The sequence below is a fragment of the Anthonomus grandis genome, chromosome 2, assembly GCF_022605725.1.
Source record: "Anthonomus grandis grandis chromosome 2, icAntGran1.3, whole genome shotgun sequence".
Lineage (NCBI taxonomy): Eukaryota > Metazoa > Arthropoda > Insecta > Coleoptera > Curculionidae > Anthonomus > Anthonomus grandis.
In genome coordinates, this window is record NC_065547.1 from 19,366,255 (window position 1) to 19,381,026 (window position 14,772).

The window sequence follows — 14,772 nt, forward strand, 5'->3', positions numbered from 1 at the left end:
TCCGATTTGACTCCAATTTAATTTTTGAAGTTCATTTAATGTACTGTAAATTATTTTTAAAATTTTTCTTATGAATTGTTTTTTAAAAAAAATAATTATATCTCACTTTATTACTGTTATCTATTATTCGAATATAATTTAAATTTACTATTTCGCACATACAAGATAGCCAAATGAAGTTTTTTACGGTTTGAACATAACCAGAATTAAGAAAATATAATAACTAATAGTGTTAACGATTGCTCCGATTTAATTTTAATTTAATTTTTAGATATATATATTTCACAATATTACTGTTATCTACCATTCGAATATAATTTAAATTTACTATTTTGCATATACGAGATAGCCAAATGATGTTTTTTATGGTTTGAACACAACCAGAGTTAAGAAAATATAATAACTAATAGCCTTAACAATTGCTCCGATTTAATTTTAATTTAATTTTTAGATATAATTTGATTAACCCTAAATGATTTTTGAAAATATTTTGATGTATTGTGTTTAAAAAATAGTCATATCTCACTCAATTACGGTTATCTATTATTCAAATTTATTTTAAAATAAATATTTAGGTTATACAAGATGACCCAAATGATCCTTTTTAAGTTTTGGACATAACAAGGGTTAAGAAAATAGAACAATTAACCATTATAGTATTGCCCGATTTGTCTCCAATTTAATTTTTGAAGTTCATTTAATGTACTGTAAATTATTTTTGAAATTTTTCTGATGTATTGTTTTTAAAAAAAATAATCATATTTCACAATATTACTGTTATCTACCATTCGAATATAATTTAAATTTACTATTTTGCATATACGAGATAGCCAAATGATGTTTTTTATGGTTTGAACACAACCAGAGTTAAGAAAATATAATAACTAATAGCCTTAACAATTGCTCCGATTTAATTTTAATTTAATTTTTAGATATAATTTGATTAACCCTAAATGATTTTTGAAAATATTTTGATGTATTGTGTTTAAAAAATAGTCATATCTCACTCAATTACGGTTATCTATTATTCAAATTTATTTTAAAATAAATATTTAGGTTATACAAGATGACCCAAATGATCCTTTTTAAGTTTTGGACGTAACCAGGGTTAACAAAGTAGAACAGTTAATCATTATAGCATTGTCCGATTTGATTCAAATTTAATTTTTGAAGTTCATTAAAATATTTTTAAAATTTTCCTTATGAATTGTTTTTTAAAAAAATAATTATATCTCACTCTATTACTGTTATCTATTATTCGAACATAATTTAAATTTACTATTTCGCATATGCAAGATAGCCAAATGATGTTTTTTACGGCTTGAACACAACCAGAGTTAAGAAAATGTAATAACTAATAGCGTTAACGACTGTTGCGATTTAATTTTTAGATATAATTTGATTAACCCTAAATGATTTTTAAAAATATTTTGATGTATTGTGTTTGAAAAAAAATAATCATATCTCACTCAATTACGGTTATCTATTATTCAAATTTATTTTAAAATTACTATTTAAGTAAAACAAGATGACCCAAATTATCGTTTTTAAGTTTTGGAAATAACCAGGGTTAAGAAAATAGAACAATTAATCATTATAGCATTTTCCGATTTGATTCCAATTTAATTTTTGAAGTTCATTTGATGTACTGTAAATTATTTTGAAAATTTTTCTTATGAATTGTATTTAAAAAAAAAAAATCATATCTCACTCTATTACTATTATCTATTATTTGAATATAATTTAAATTTACTATTTCGCATATACAAGATAGCCAAAATCATGTTTTTTACGGTTTAAACACAACCAGAATTAAGAAAATATAATAACTAATAGCGTTGGCGATTGTTCCGATTTAATTTTAATTCAATTTTTAGATATGATTAACCCTAAATGATTTTTAAAAAAAGTTTTATGTATTATGTTTAAAAAAAATAGTCATACCTCATTCAATTACGGTTATCTATTATTCAATTATAATTTAAAATTAATATTTAGGTTATACAAGATGACTCAAATGATCCTTTTTAAGTTTTGGACATAACCAGGATCAAGAAAATCGATTACTATTACCTATGGCTATTGTTCCGATATGATTTAAGTTTAATTTTTAGATATAATTTGTTTAACACTAAATAATTTTTTAAAATTTTTCTGATGTATTGTTTTAAAAAAAAGTAATCATATTTCACTGTATTACTGTTATCTATCAATCGAATATAATTTAAATTTACTCGTTCGCATATACGAGATAGCAAAATGATGTTTTTCATGGTTTGAACACAACCAGAGTTGAGAAAATATAATAATAACTAATAGCTTTAGTGATATCTCCCATTTAATTTTATTTCAATTTTTAGATATAATTTGATTAACCATTAATAATTTTTTAATATATTTTGATGTATTGTGTTTAAAAAAAATAGTCATATCTCACTCAATTACGGTTCTATTATTCTAATTTATTTTCAAAATAATATTTAGGTATACAAGATGACTCAAATGATCCTTTTTAAGTTTTGGACATAACCAAGGTTAAGAAAATAGAATAATTAATCATTATAGCATTGTCCGATTTGATTCATATTTAATTTTTGCAGTTTATTTGATGTACTGTAAATTATTTTTAAAATTTTTCTTATTAATTGTTTTTTAAAAAAATAATTATATCTCACTCTATTACTGTTATCTATTATTCGAATATAATTTAAAATTAGTATTTAGGTTATACAAGATGACTCAAATGATCCTTTTTAAGTTTTGGACATAACCAGTATAGAGAAAATCTCTATTACGGTTATCTATTATTCGAATATAATTTAAAATTGGTATTTAGGTTATACAAGATGACCCACATGATTCTTTTTACGTTTTGGACATAACCAAAGTTAAGAAAATAGAACAACAAGAAGTTTATTTGATGTACTATAAATTATTTTTAGAATGTTTCTGCTGTATTGTTTTTTTCTAAAAATAGTCATATCTTACTCTACAACGATTATCTATTTTTGGAATATAATTTATAATTAGTATTTAGGTTATACAAGATGACTCAAATGATCCTTTTTAAGATTTGGACATAACCAGGATAAAGAAAATCGATAACTATTAGCTATAGCTATTGTTCCAATTTGATTTCAATTTAATTTTTAGATATTAATTGTTTAACACTAAATGATTTTTAAAAATATTTTGAAGTATTGCGTTTAAAAAAAAATACTCATATCTCACTCTAATACGGTTATCTATTATTCAAATGTAACTTAAAAAATAGTCTTATCTTACCTAAAAATAGTCATATCTTACTCTACAACGATTATCTATTATTGGAATATAATTTATAATTAGTATTTAGGTTATACAAGATGATCGAAATTACTCTTTTTTCGTTTTGGATATATCAAGGGTTAAGAAAAAAGGACAATAAATCCCTAAAGCAATGTCCAATTGGATTCCAATTTAATTTTTGAAGTTCATTTGATGTACTGTAAATTAATTTAAAAAATTATTCTGATGTCTTGTTTTTAAAAAAAATTGTCATATCTCACTCTATTACTATTATCTATTATTCGAATATAATTTAAATTTAGTATTTCGCATATACAAGATAGCCAAATGATCTTTTTTACGGTTTCACTGAGGATCATTTGAGTCATCTTGTACAACCTAAATACTAATTTTAATTATATTCGAATAATAGCTAACGCTATTAGTTATTGTATTTTCTTAATTCTCGTTATGTTCAAACAGTAAAAAGATCATTAGGCTCTCTTGTATATGCGAAATACTACATTTAAATTATATTCGAATAATAGATAACCGTAATAGTGTGAGATGTGACTATTTAGAAAAAATAAATCAGAATAATTTTAAAAATAATTTATAGGACATCAAATGAACTTCAAAAATTAATTTGGAGTCAAATCGGACAATGCTATAGGGATTTATTGTTAGGGATTATTTGTTCTATTTTCTTAACCCTAGTTATGTTCAAAACTTAAAAAGGATCATTTGGGTCATCTTGTATAATCTAAATACCAATTTTAAATTTTATTAGAATAATAGGTAACCGTAATAGAGTGATTTATGACAATTTTTTTAAAACACAATACATCAAAATATTTTTAAAAATCAATTAAGGATAAACAAATTATATCTAAAAATTAAATTGAAATCAAATCGGAAAAATAGCGTTAGCTATTGGTTATCCTATTTTCTTAATTCTGGTTATGTTCAAACCGTAAAAAGAATCATTTGGGTCATCTAGTATACCCTAAATACCAATTTTAAATTACATTTGAATAATAGATAACCGTAATAGAGTCAGATATGATTATTTATTTAAAAAACAATACTTTAAAATATTTTTAAAAATCATTTAGGGTTCAACAAATTATATCTAAAAATTAAACTGGAATTAAATCGAAACAATAGCTTTTGCTATTAGTTATCGTATTTTCTTAATTCTGGTTATGTTCCAACCGTAAAAAACATCATTTGGCTATCTTGTATATGCGAAATACTAAATTGAAATTATATTTGATTAATAGATAGCAGTAAATGCTATAGGGATTTATTGTTAAATGTAAAAAATCATAATTTTCTTTTATTCTTTCGGGGAAAAGATAACAATTAAAAGGTTTGTTTAAATTAACGGATACGTTTTCATCGGTATTTTTGTAAATGTCTACGCGGGCAAAACCGTTTCTTGCGGTACATATCGTTTCGGGCACGTATAAATTATCAAGAGTACCTTCAGGAATGACAGCATCGACAAATTCTTGTATGGTAACAGGAATTTTTGCACTAAGGATTTCGTGTGCATTTATCGTTATCTTGAAACTTGACTCAGGTTCACGATATTTAAAGGGTAATATAAGGTTTCGAGTTAGATTAATGAGTTGTTTATTAATTAGGTCGATATTGAGATGAAATCGAGTTAATTCTTTTAATCCTAAAATTCCATCATAAAATTCATGAAAATCATACAAAATAAATGAAATTGGTTCATTTGTTTTTAATTCGTTAAATGCTGGTAAATCTGCTTTGAAGAGAGTTTCTTTTTCTCCTACACCTGTTTTTAATTTTGAGGAAAATTGATAAATTCTCTCTGGGAAATATTTTTCAGCAATTGAGGGTCTTAAAATGGAAGTATAACATCCAGTATCAATTAGTAATTTCATAGGTGGATTTTTTATTTCTATATAAAATATAGAATATAAAATAATATATTGCCTATTATTGGTTGTTTGAGTGTTTCATAGTATTTCATAGGTTATTTTTGAGGATCTAAAATCGGGGTTTTAGATCGGGGTTGAAAATTTTAATTTTCACAAGATGTTTGATTTTCTTCTAAATCGCAATTTTCAATTGGGTCAATATAACCTAGACAAATAGCATTTTCATAAAGGTAATCTGACTGATAATCTGATGGATCGTATTGAGGATCATCATATTCATGATTTTGGAAGTCTTCATGATTCGAGTTATCTATTTGGAAGATTTCTTGAGACCTAAAGTTTCTATTAGAAGGATCTCTGGGTATCGTATAACTATCGTATCGTATGTACGAGTTGACATGGGCTCAGGTTTATTTTTTGGCCTGTTGGTTTAAACACGATCCTGGGTTTTCCAAATATTTCGTTTGTTGGAAGGGGTCTTTGAGGTATGTATCTTGGTTGAATAGGTATTGTGCCTCTAGGAAATGTTGAAGAAGAATTTTGTTGGAAATTTTGATTATTTTGAGGGTTATTTTGTCTATAATATTGTTGTTGATTATAAAAATGGTTTTGTTTATGTAAATTTGTAAACTGATTTGAATTATTATATTGATTTTGATTAGCGTTATTTTGGTATTTGATGATTTTATTCTTTATTATTGGTGTTGACTTTTCTTGAATAGTTTCTAAATTTAAAGTTTTAGCCAACCTAGCCGCTAATACGTCTATAATGTGTGGTTCACTCATCAATTTTAAAGTTTCGTGCCTGTTAAAACTGATTTGTGCTAGTTATTAATTTGTACTTTTAACTGAATAAAAGTATTTTTATACTTTTTAACGGAATAAAAGTATGTTTTTATACTTTTAACGGAATAAAAGTATCTTATACTTGAAACTAATAAAAGACTAAATATATAAAATCTGGTAATATTATTATTTTAATATTAAATCTTTTAAATCAAAATCATAAATTGTCATACACTTTGTATTCAAGACAATTAAATAAATCAAAAATATATTTTTCAAATCCAAAAATCATAAATTGTCATACACTTTGTATTTTAGACAATTAAATAAATATAAACTTAAAACTACTTTCCACTTGCTCAACCGGAGAAAGAGAAAGGATCTGAGAGGATTGGGTACTTACCCCTCGACGGAGAGATGTCAACCTTTTCCTACTCAAGGTGAATCTCCGTGTCAGCCACCTCTTCTCTGTGCCTTGATTGCCAAATGGTGTCTCGACTGTTCTTCTTCCCGTGGTAGACCACTTCAGGGTTGATTCACAGCTTCGACGTTCGTTTGGAACTGAAGAGTTGAAACTCACGATTGCAGTTACCACGGCGTCCCGATGACGTGAATACTAGATCACACAAACTGCTCCAATCCTACTGACTGCACCAGTTATGTTTCTTATCGTGCGAAGCACGTTTTAAAAAACAGTTTTTATTTGACAATAAGTACAAGCAGCAAGTATGGTACAACGAAGATTAAGGCATAAGGCCGTTACATGATATTATATAGACTTAAACTAGCAAATACAGCGAAAGATAATACAAAGCAACGTTAACATAATAGTAAGCAAATATATATACAGAGTGGTCAATATTGTGGCCATAACTAATGTTTGGTAGTCTTTTTTTCGATAACTGTTGACTTTAGGTATAGGACATGATGTATGAAACATACGTAGAATTCCACGCGAAATTAAAAAATGAAATAAAAAAAGGTGCTTTCATTTGAAAAAATTAAGTTGATGGTCGTAATTTATTTTTGAGCAACCCTGTATATACAAACTTCACGTACAAAAATGCGTAACTTGAAATAAAAATCGACGGGTCCGAGCGTTTTTTTTTCGAACACACCCCTGAATTTTAAATGAACTTAGACATAACTTTTAGGATGCACTGTATGGTATCCATTACAGTGAGAGCCAAAAGTCCGGAATAAATTCATTTAAAATTCAGGGGTATGTTCAAAAAAAAAACGCTCAGACACGTCGATTTTTATTTTTAACTGCGGGTTTTCTTACTATAATTTTATGTATACAGGGTGGTCCAAAAATAGGTTACGACCATCAACTTCAATTTTTGAAATGGAAATACTTATTTTTTATTCCGTATTCTTAAAGAACAGAAAATTCTAGACATATTTCATGTACAATTTCCTATACCTCTATCTTCATTTGTTTTTGAGTTATTGACAGTTGAAGATCGGCATATTTGCACTTTTGACATGTTATAAAATCCAAACGGTTAGACATAGACAAATGCGGTTTTTCACTTTTAATCGAAGCTTTTTTAAAACCATCTGTTGACACTAGCTAGTAAGTGTCAACAGGTACTGAGAAATTTACGGTTGAATTTCTAAAAAAACATTCAAAATATTAATGTATTTAATCAAAAGTATTGTATAAACTTTGAACAAAAAGAAACTATTCTAATCTAGACCGAATTAAATATTCAAATTGAGCCCCATTAACTTCTTGACAGTAAGCGAGTCTTGATTCGAATTCTCTCAGAACGTTGCGTATCATTTCTTGAGGTATTCGTTGAATCTCATTTCTTATATTATTTCTCAATTCTTCTAAATTGTTGGGTTTATTTACATACACTCTATGCTTTAAATAACCCCACAAAAATAAGTCAAGTCGGGGACCTAGCAGGCCACTCCAATTGACCCCTTCGCCCAATCCATCGACCCGGAAATACCTCACTTAAATATTGGCGCACGGCTCTGCTGAAGTGTGACGGCGCGCCATCTTGCTGGAACCAAATTGAAGCTTCTGGAATATTGGGATTATTTGCATTTGGAAACATCAAACATAAAGCGGGAATCAGTTCGTTCCTTAAGAATTCCAAATAACGTTGACCTGTTAAGGTACCTTCAAAGAAAAATGGACCTATGACTCTGTCATTGATAATGCCGGCCCAAACATTCACAGATTGAGGATATTGGGTATGAGCTTCAATCACCCAATTTGGATTGGAGGAAGACCAGTAACGGCAGTTCTGTCTGTTCACTGTACCATTGAGGCAGAAGGTCGACTCGTCAGAAATATTCTACGAGTAAAAAGACGGTCGTTATGGCAGACATTCATTATAGTTTCGCAAAACTCTAATCCACGATCTGTATCATCTTCGTTAAGTTCGTGGATTAATTTTAATTTATAGGGATTATATTTTGCCTTTTTCAAAATTCTTCTTAAAGATGTTTTTCCAACATCGTTATCTAGTGCTGCCTGTCTAGTCGGTGTATGAGGATTTTCTTCAATGGACAAAACAACATTTAACTTCTTTTCCTCGGAAATTGAGGGACGACCCGATCTGGGTCGATCTCTGACCTGACCTAATTCCCTAAATTTTCTTTCTAGTTTGCTAACGGTAGACTGAGATATTATCTTATCAGGATACTTGGTATTAAACATTTCACAAACCTGGTGTTGGGTCCTAATGCGATCACCACATCCTATCATAATTAGTATTTCTATTCTCTCAGTTTCACTTAACTTATTCATCTTTTCAGGCAATATTAAATTTTACAATAAACAAGGATAACACTGCTTGATACCTGTCACTTTAAAAAATGATGACAACATCATTGCAACAATGGATGAAAAAACACAAAAAACAAGGTTACCTTAGTAAGGGTGTTACATAGTTGCATGAATTATTGTATGTTAAGAAATTCAACCGTAAATTTCTCAGTACCTGTTGACACTAACTAGCTAGTGTCAACAGATGGTTTTAAAAAAGCTTCGATAAAAAGTGCAAACCGCAATTGTCTATGTCTAACCGTTTGGATTTTATAACATGTCAAAAATGCAAATATGCCGATCTTCAACTGTCAATAACTCAAAAACAAATGAAGATAGGTATAGGACATTGTACTAGAATATGTCTAGAATTTTCTGTTCTTTAAGAATACAGAATAAAAAATAGGTATTTCCATTTCAAAAATTGAAGTTGATGGTCGTAACTTATTTTTGGACCACCCTGTATACATAAAATTATAGTAAGAAAACCCGCAGTTAAAAATAAAAATCGACGTGTCCGAGCGTTTTTTTTTTAACATACCCCTGAATTTTAAATGAATTTATTCCGGACTTTTGGCTCTCACTGTATAAGCTCCAAATATTAAATTCAAATGAAATTCGAATAATAGGTAAAAGCAATAGGTTTAGATACTCGATTTTTTTTAAACACAATATATCAAAAAAAAATTAAAATTATTTTGCATATACCAAATAAACTCTAAAAATTAAATTCAAATTAAATGTCAACAATACCTAAGCGGTTTAGTTAAATAAGACATCAAAAATTTTAGAAAATTATTTAGCATATACCAAATGAACTCTATAAATTAAATTAAAATCAATTGGCAACAATTGCTAAACGGAAACGGAGTGAAATCAGTTTCGCTGTTCAGTGCAGGAAGACTGCTTTTCTGTATCATCTTCAACCACTTTAGAGTTTCTGCACCAAGAATAAAATAGGTTATTAGATTACTAGGTTTATTGTGGGTAAGGCACCTTAATGGTGCCCCTCCACTGCGACCCTAGGTCTATAGTATCTCTCTCACTCCTAGATGTTCATACTTCCTCAATCAAGCCCGCCCTCTTTAAGAGTTCGATAATTTGACTGGGAGATCTTCAAAGAGAGATCAAAGAGATTAAGAAATATTTTCTTATTCCCAAGAATAGAACAATGGAGCATCAATTTCCTTAATTTCTGTTGGTTGATTATAGCTCAGATTTGGAAGCCTTTATTAGCAGCAAACTTTAGAATGAAAACAACTTTTCAAGGTTGCTAAAGGTTTAGATCTTACGACTTTTTTGCGAAAATTAAAAATTATTTATTAATTAGATTAAAATAAAAATTCTTGGGAGGGATCAGGTGATTAAGTTGAATTATTTGCAAACATTGGTTATGGCATCAGTATGTTACAGCAGGTTTCTTATAAATCCGCAGGTTATTAGGTTTTGCCTCTGCTCAGAGGAATCTAGGTTTTTTCCCTTATAAAATTGAAGACTTTGAATCTATAAAATAATTATTCAAAGTCGTAAAACTTTAGTCCAAGTAAAATACAAGAAATCTTTCGTCGTCATTTAAAAAAAAAAGATGAGAATTTAGAAACTACAAAATCTGTACGAAATTTTCTCTCACAACACAAATAATTTCAGGTTTGATCCAAATGTTTATTTAAAGTAGACTGATATTGATACTGCCAAATATGCATTTTATACAACACATAGGTACATTATCACCTATAGCAGATCGTAGAGGTCAAAGAGGACCCGAATGAGTCGATTCGCCATCGTGCACAACAATTGAAGTTGTGCCCATCCACTTTGTGTAAGATTTTGCGGCAAGATCTTGGCTTGCGAGCTTACAAGATCCAACTGGTGCAAGAACTGAAACCGCGTGACCATTATGCGCGCCTTACGTTCGGTGAATGGGCGAAAAACAGTATTCAGCTTGACCCATTTTTTCAATCCAAAATTTTGTTCAGCGATGAGGCTCATTTTTGGTTGAACGGCTTCGTCAATAAGCAAAATTGCCGAATTTGGAGTGGAGAAAATCCAGAAGCTTTTGTTGAGACGCCCTTACATCCATTAAAAGTCACAGTTTGGTGCGCTTTATGGTCAGGAGGAATCATTGGCCCATATTTTTTTAAAGATGATAACGACCAGAATGTTACAGTCAATGGAGAACGTTATAGAGCCATGATTACCGACTTTTTTGTTCCCCAGTTGAACCGACTTTATATGGCAGGGCTTTGGTTTCAACAAGATGGTGCAACATGCCACACAGCGCGTGACACTATCAATTTATTGCGGGAAACATTCCATGATCGCATAATTTCACGCAATGGACCTGTGAACTGGCCTCCATGATCGTGTGATCTGACACCCCTGGATTACTTTCTTTGGGGATCTGTGAAGTCACATGTCTTGAAAGATAAACCACAGACGTTGGATCACTTGGAAGCAAACATTCGCCGCGTTATTGCCGAGATACGGCCCCAGATGCTTGAAAAAGCCCGATTACGCTACATTCGAACCAGCCGTAACGCTCATATGCCCGAAATCATTTTTAAGCACTAATGGCATAACAATATCTTTTAAATAAAACCAATACCATGTCAATAAATTTTTTTTTATAGTTTTATTTCACTTCAAATTTGTATACCTCTCAAAAAAACACTTTTTATAATTGAATTAGGTGCCACCTGGAATTCGAACACCTTTGCAAATTTTTGCAAAATATCTGTTGTAATGCTGATAGTTATGTACACAATTATGCCACCCTATATATAATATTTTGCTTATGTATATGCTTACTCAGTTATATTGTATTTCATGCTTTATTTGCATTATTTAGTCTATATAATCACTTGTTATATTAAGTTAAGGTAATCTTCGTTCTTGCTTAGAGTACACTGTATCGCGGCTTGTCAAAATAAAAGTTTTTTAAAACGTTATTAACGTGATAGGCAACATAACTGGCGCAGTCGGTAGGATCAGGGCAGTTTTCGATTGAGATTTGCACGTCATCGAGAGGATCAATTGTAAAAACGTGAGTTTTAACTCTTCGGTCCTGATTACCAACGTGGAAGCTGAGATCAAACCTTATCAGAATCTCTGTGAGACGAGAGATCAGTGAAAACACCATTTTGGCAGCACGTACACAGCACCTTAGCAATGCGGGGTTTCAACTGATTGGAAAAAGGTAGGTGACAATTTCCTTTCAAACCCTTTCCCTTACTTTGGATTGAGCGAGTGGAAAGTTAGTTTTAAGTTATTATTAATTTAAACATTTCATTTATTTATTTTTATCTTAACTTAAAGATAAAATTATTTTCATATATTTTATCTTTACCAATTGGTAAAGATAAAATAATGTTTCATTCATTCATTTCATTCAATAATGTTCAATTGAACGTTATTGAAATTACCATTGAACTTTCTTTTGCGCAAATCCTATTGGAATATACTCTCTCTTAATCGTAAAGGAAGAAAGATTCAAATAATTTATTAGTATAATTAATTTTAGAATTGAGTTTATGTTATTTAATTAATAACATTATTTTTATATTACTCTATGAGTGAACCAAACGTTGCGCATTAGCTGAAGAATTTTTCAGAACACTTAAATTACAACAACAAAATTCGCATTTAGAAACATTTACTGAACAATTCGAATTATCTAATACAATGACTACTAGACGATCAAATTCTATAAATTACACTTTTCTAAAAATGTATGTTGATACAATTCACCCTTAAATGGTAATTCTAATACTCTTAACAATTTCATTTCTGCCGCAGATTTTCTATGCGAAACATATGATAACCAAGAAGATCCTATTTTAAAAAATTATCTTATTAGAACTATTAGAATGAAATTAATTGACCGTGCACTAATATTAGTAGGTTGCCGTATGGAATTATTATCCTGGGCAGATATTAGAAATGCTTTATTAGATTGTTTTGGCGATAAACGTAGTATAGAATGCCTTGAACAAGATTTGTTTGTAGCTATCCCAAATAAGAATGAACAACCGTTAGATTTTTTCAAAAAATTAATAGTTTTGATAATAATCTTATGACAGCTGAAACAAAACTTATTCATCTTAGACAATACGATACTATATGCTTAAGAACATTTATAAGAGGAGTAAACAACCCCTTACAAAGTATTATCCGATTAAAAAACCCAGATTGCATAGAAACCGCAATGACAATGATATCAGAGGAAGAAAACTTACGTTATACACAAAATTTATACGAACCATTTATACCGATAAACCATAACAAACAACCAACATTAATGCACAAACCACCAGCATATTCACAGAATAACTCGCAACACAAAAATTATAATATACAATATCCAAATCAAAATAATTTTAGAACCCTAAATAATAATTTTAATCAACAACATAACTATAGACAGAATTTTATTCCACCTAGTTATCAGAATTTCAATCAAAATTTAAGTTTTCCACGAGGTCCAGTTCCAATACAACCTAGGCCAATGCCTCAGAGACCTCTTTCAACCAATCAACAAGTTTTCGGTACCCCAAAGATATTTTCAAACCCACAGGTAGAACACCCCTTGATAAATCTGAGCCAATGTCAACCAGAGAAGAAAAAGAAATTCATTTCATTCTGGCCCAAGAAATTTCATTTCACAAGAACTTTTCCAAATGGAAAATAAAAATCCAGAAGAAAATGTCACAACCAATTACCACCCCAGTGAAGGTAATGATGATTATTATAGAACTAATTTTGAAAATCCTTATGAGACAAATTCTTACCAAATAAATGGAAATAACCCCTGTACATCAAATGACGATTTGGAATATGAAGCAGAATATTCACATGATACTATTGACATAATTGTACCTTAATTTAATTATACCAGAAACGCTCTGCACAGCAGAAAATGGTTTTGCACGTGTTGATATTCAAAATAACACAGATGAAAATATTACTGTTGAATTAATGAGTCCAATTGACCGTAAAATTTTACCAGATTACAATAAAATAATTTCGAATTTTTTCACCTAGACAATTTAATTAATAACAAACCCAGAAATATCCCATAATAATTACACTACATCTAACAGAAATCTTGATATTACCCAATTTATAAGACATGATCATCTTAATAAAGAGGAAAAGTCAAAAGTGTTTAAATTATTCAGAGAATTCTCAGACATTTTTCATAAAGAAACGAAAAAACTATCATTTACAAACAAAATCAAACACGAAATCAAAACACATGATGAAATCTCAATACACTCAAAATCATACAGATATCCTTTCATACACAAGGAAGAAGTTCAAAAGCAAATCAACAAAATGCTGAAAGATGCAATTATAAGACCCAGCCAAAGTCCATGGAGTAGTCCAATATGGATAGTAAGTAAAAAACCTGACGCAAGTGGAAAACAAAAATGGCGAATTGTCAATGACTACAGAGGAGTCAATTCTAAAACAATTGATGACAGATACCCTCTGCCAAACATCAATGATGTATTAGACAAACTAGGAAGGTGTACATACTTTTCCACCATCGATTTATCACCAAATAGAAATGGCATCAAACTATTGAGAAAACAGCGTTCACAGTGGAAAATGGCCATTATGAATACGTAAGAATGCCATTCGGATTAAAAAATGCACCAGCCACCTTTCAGAGAATCATGGACAATGTACTGAAAGATATTCAAGGAAAAACCTGTTTAGTCTATATGAATGACATTATTGTCTTTTCAGCAAGCCTAGAAGAGCACATAGAAAACTTGCATCATGTTTTCCTAAGATTACGAACGTCAAAATTGAAAATTCAACTTGATAAATCTGAATTCCTAAGAACAGAAGTTGAATTCCTGGGATATGTGATAACGAAAGACGGAGTTAAGCCGAACCCTAGAAAAATAGAGAAATCGATCCAGAAATTCCCGATCCCGAGAACACCAAAGGAAATAAAATCATTCCTAGGACTCTTAGGTTTCTATAGACGCTTTATAAACGGATTTGCGA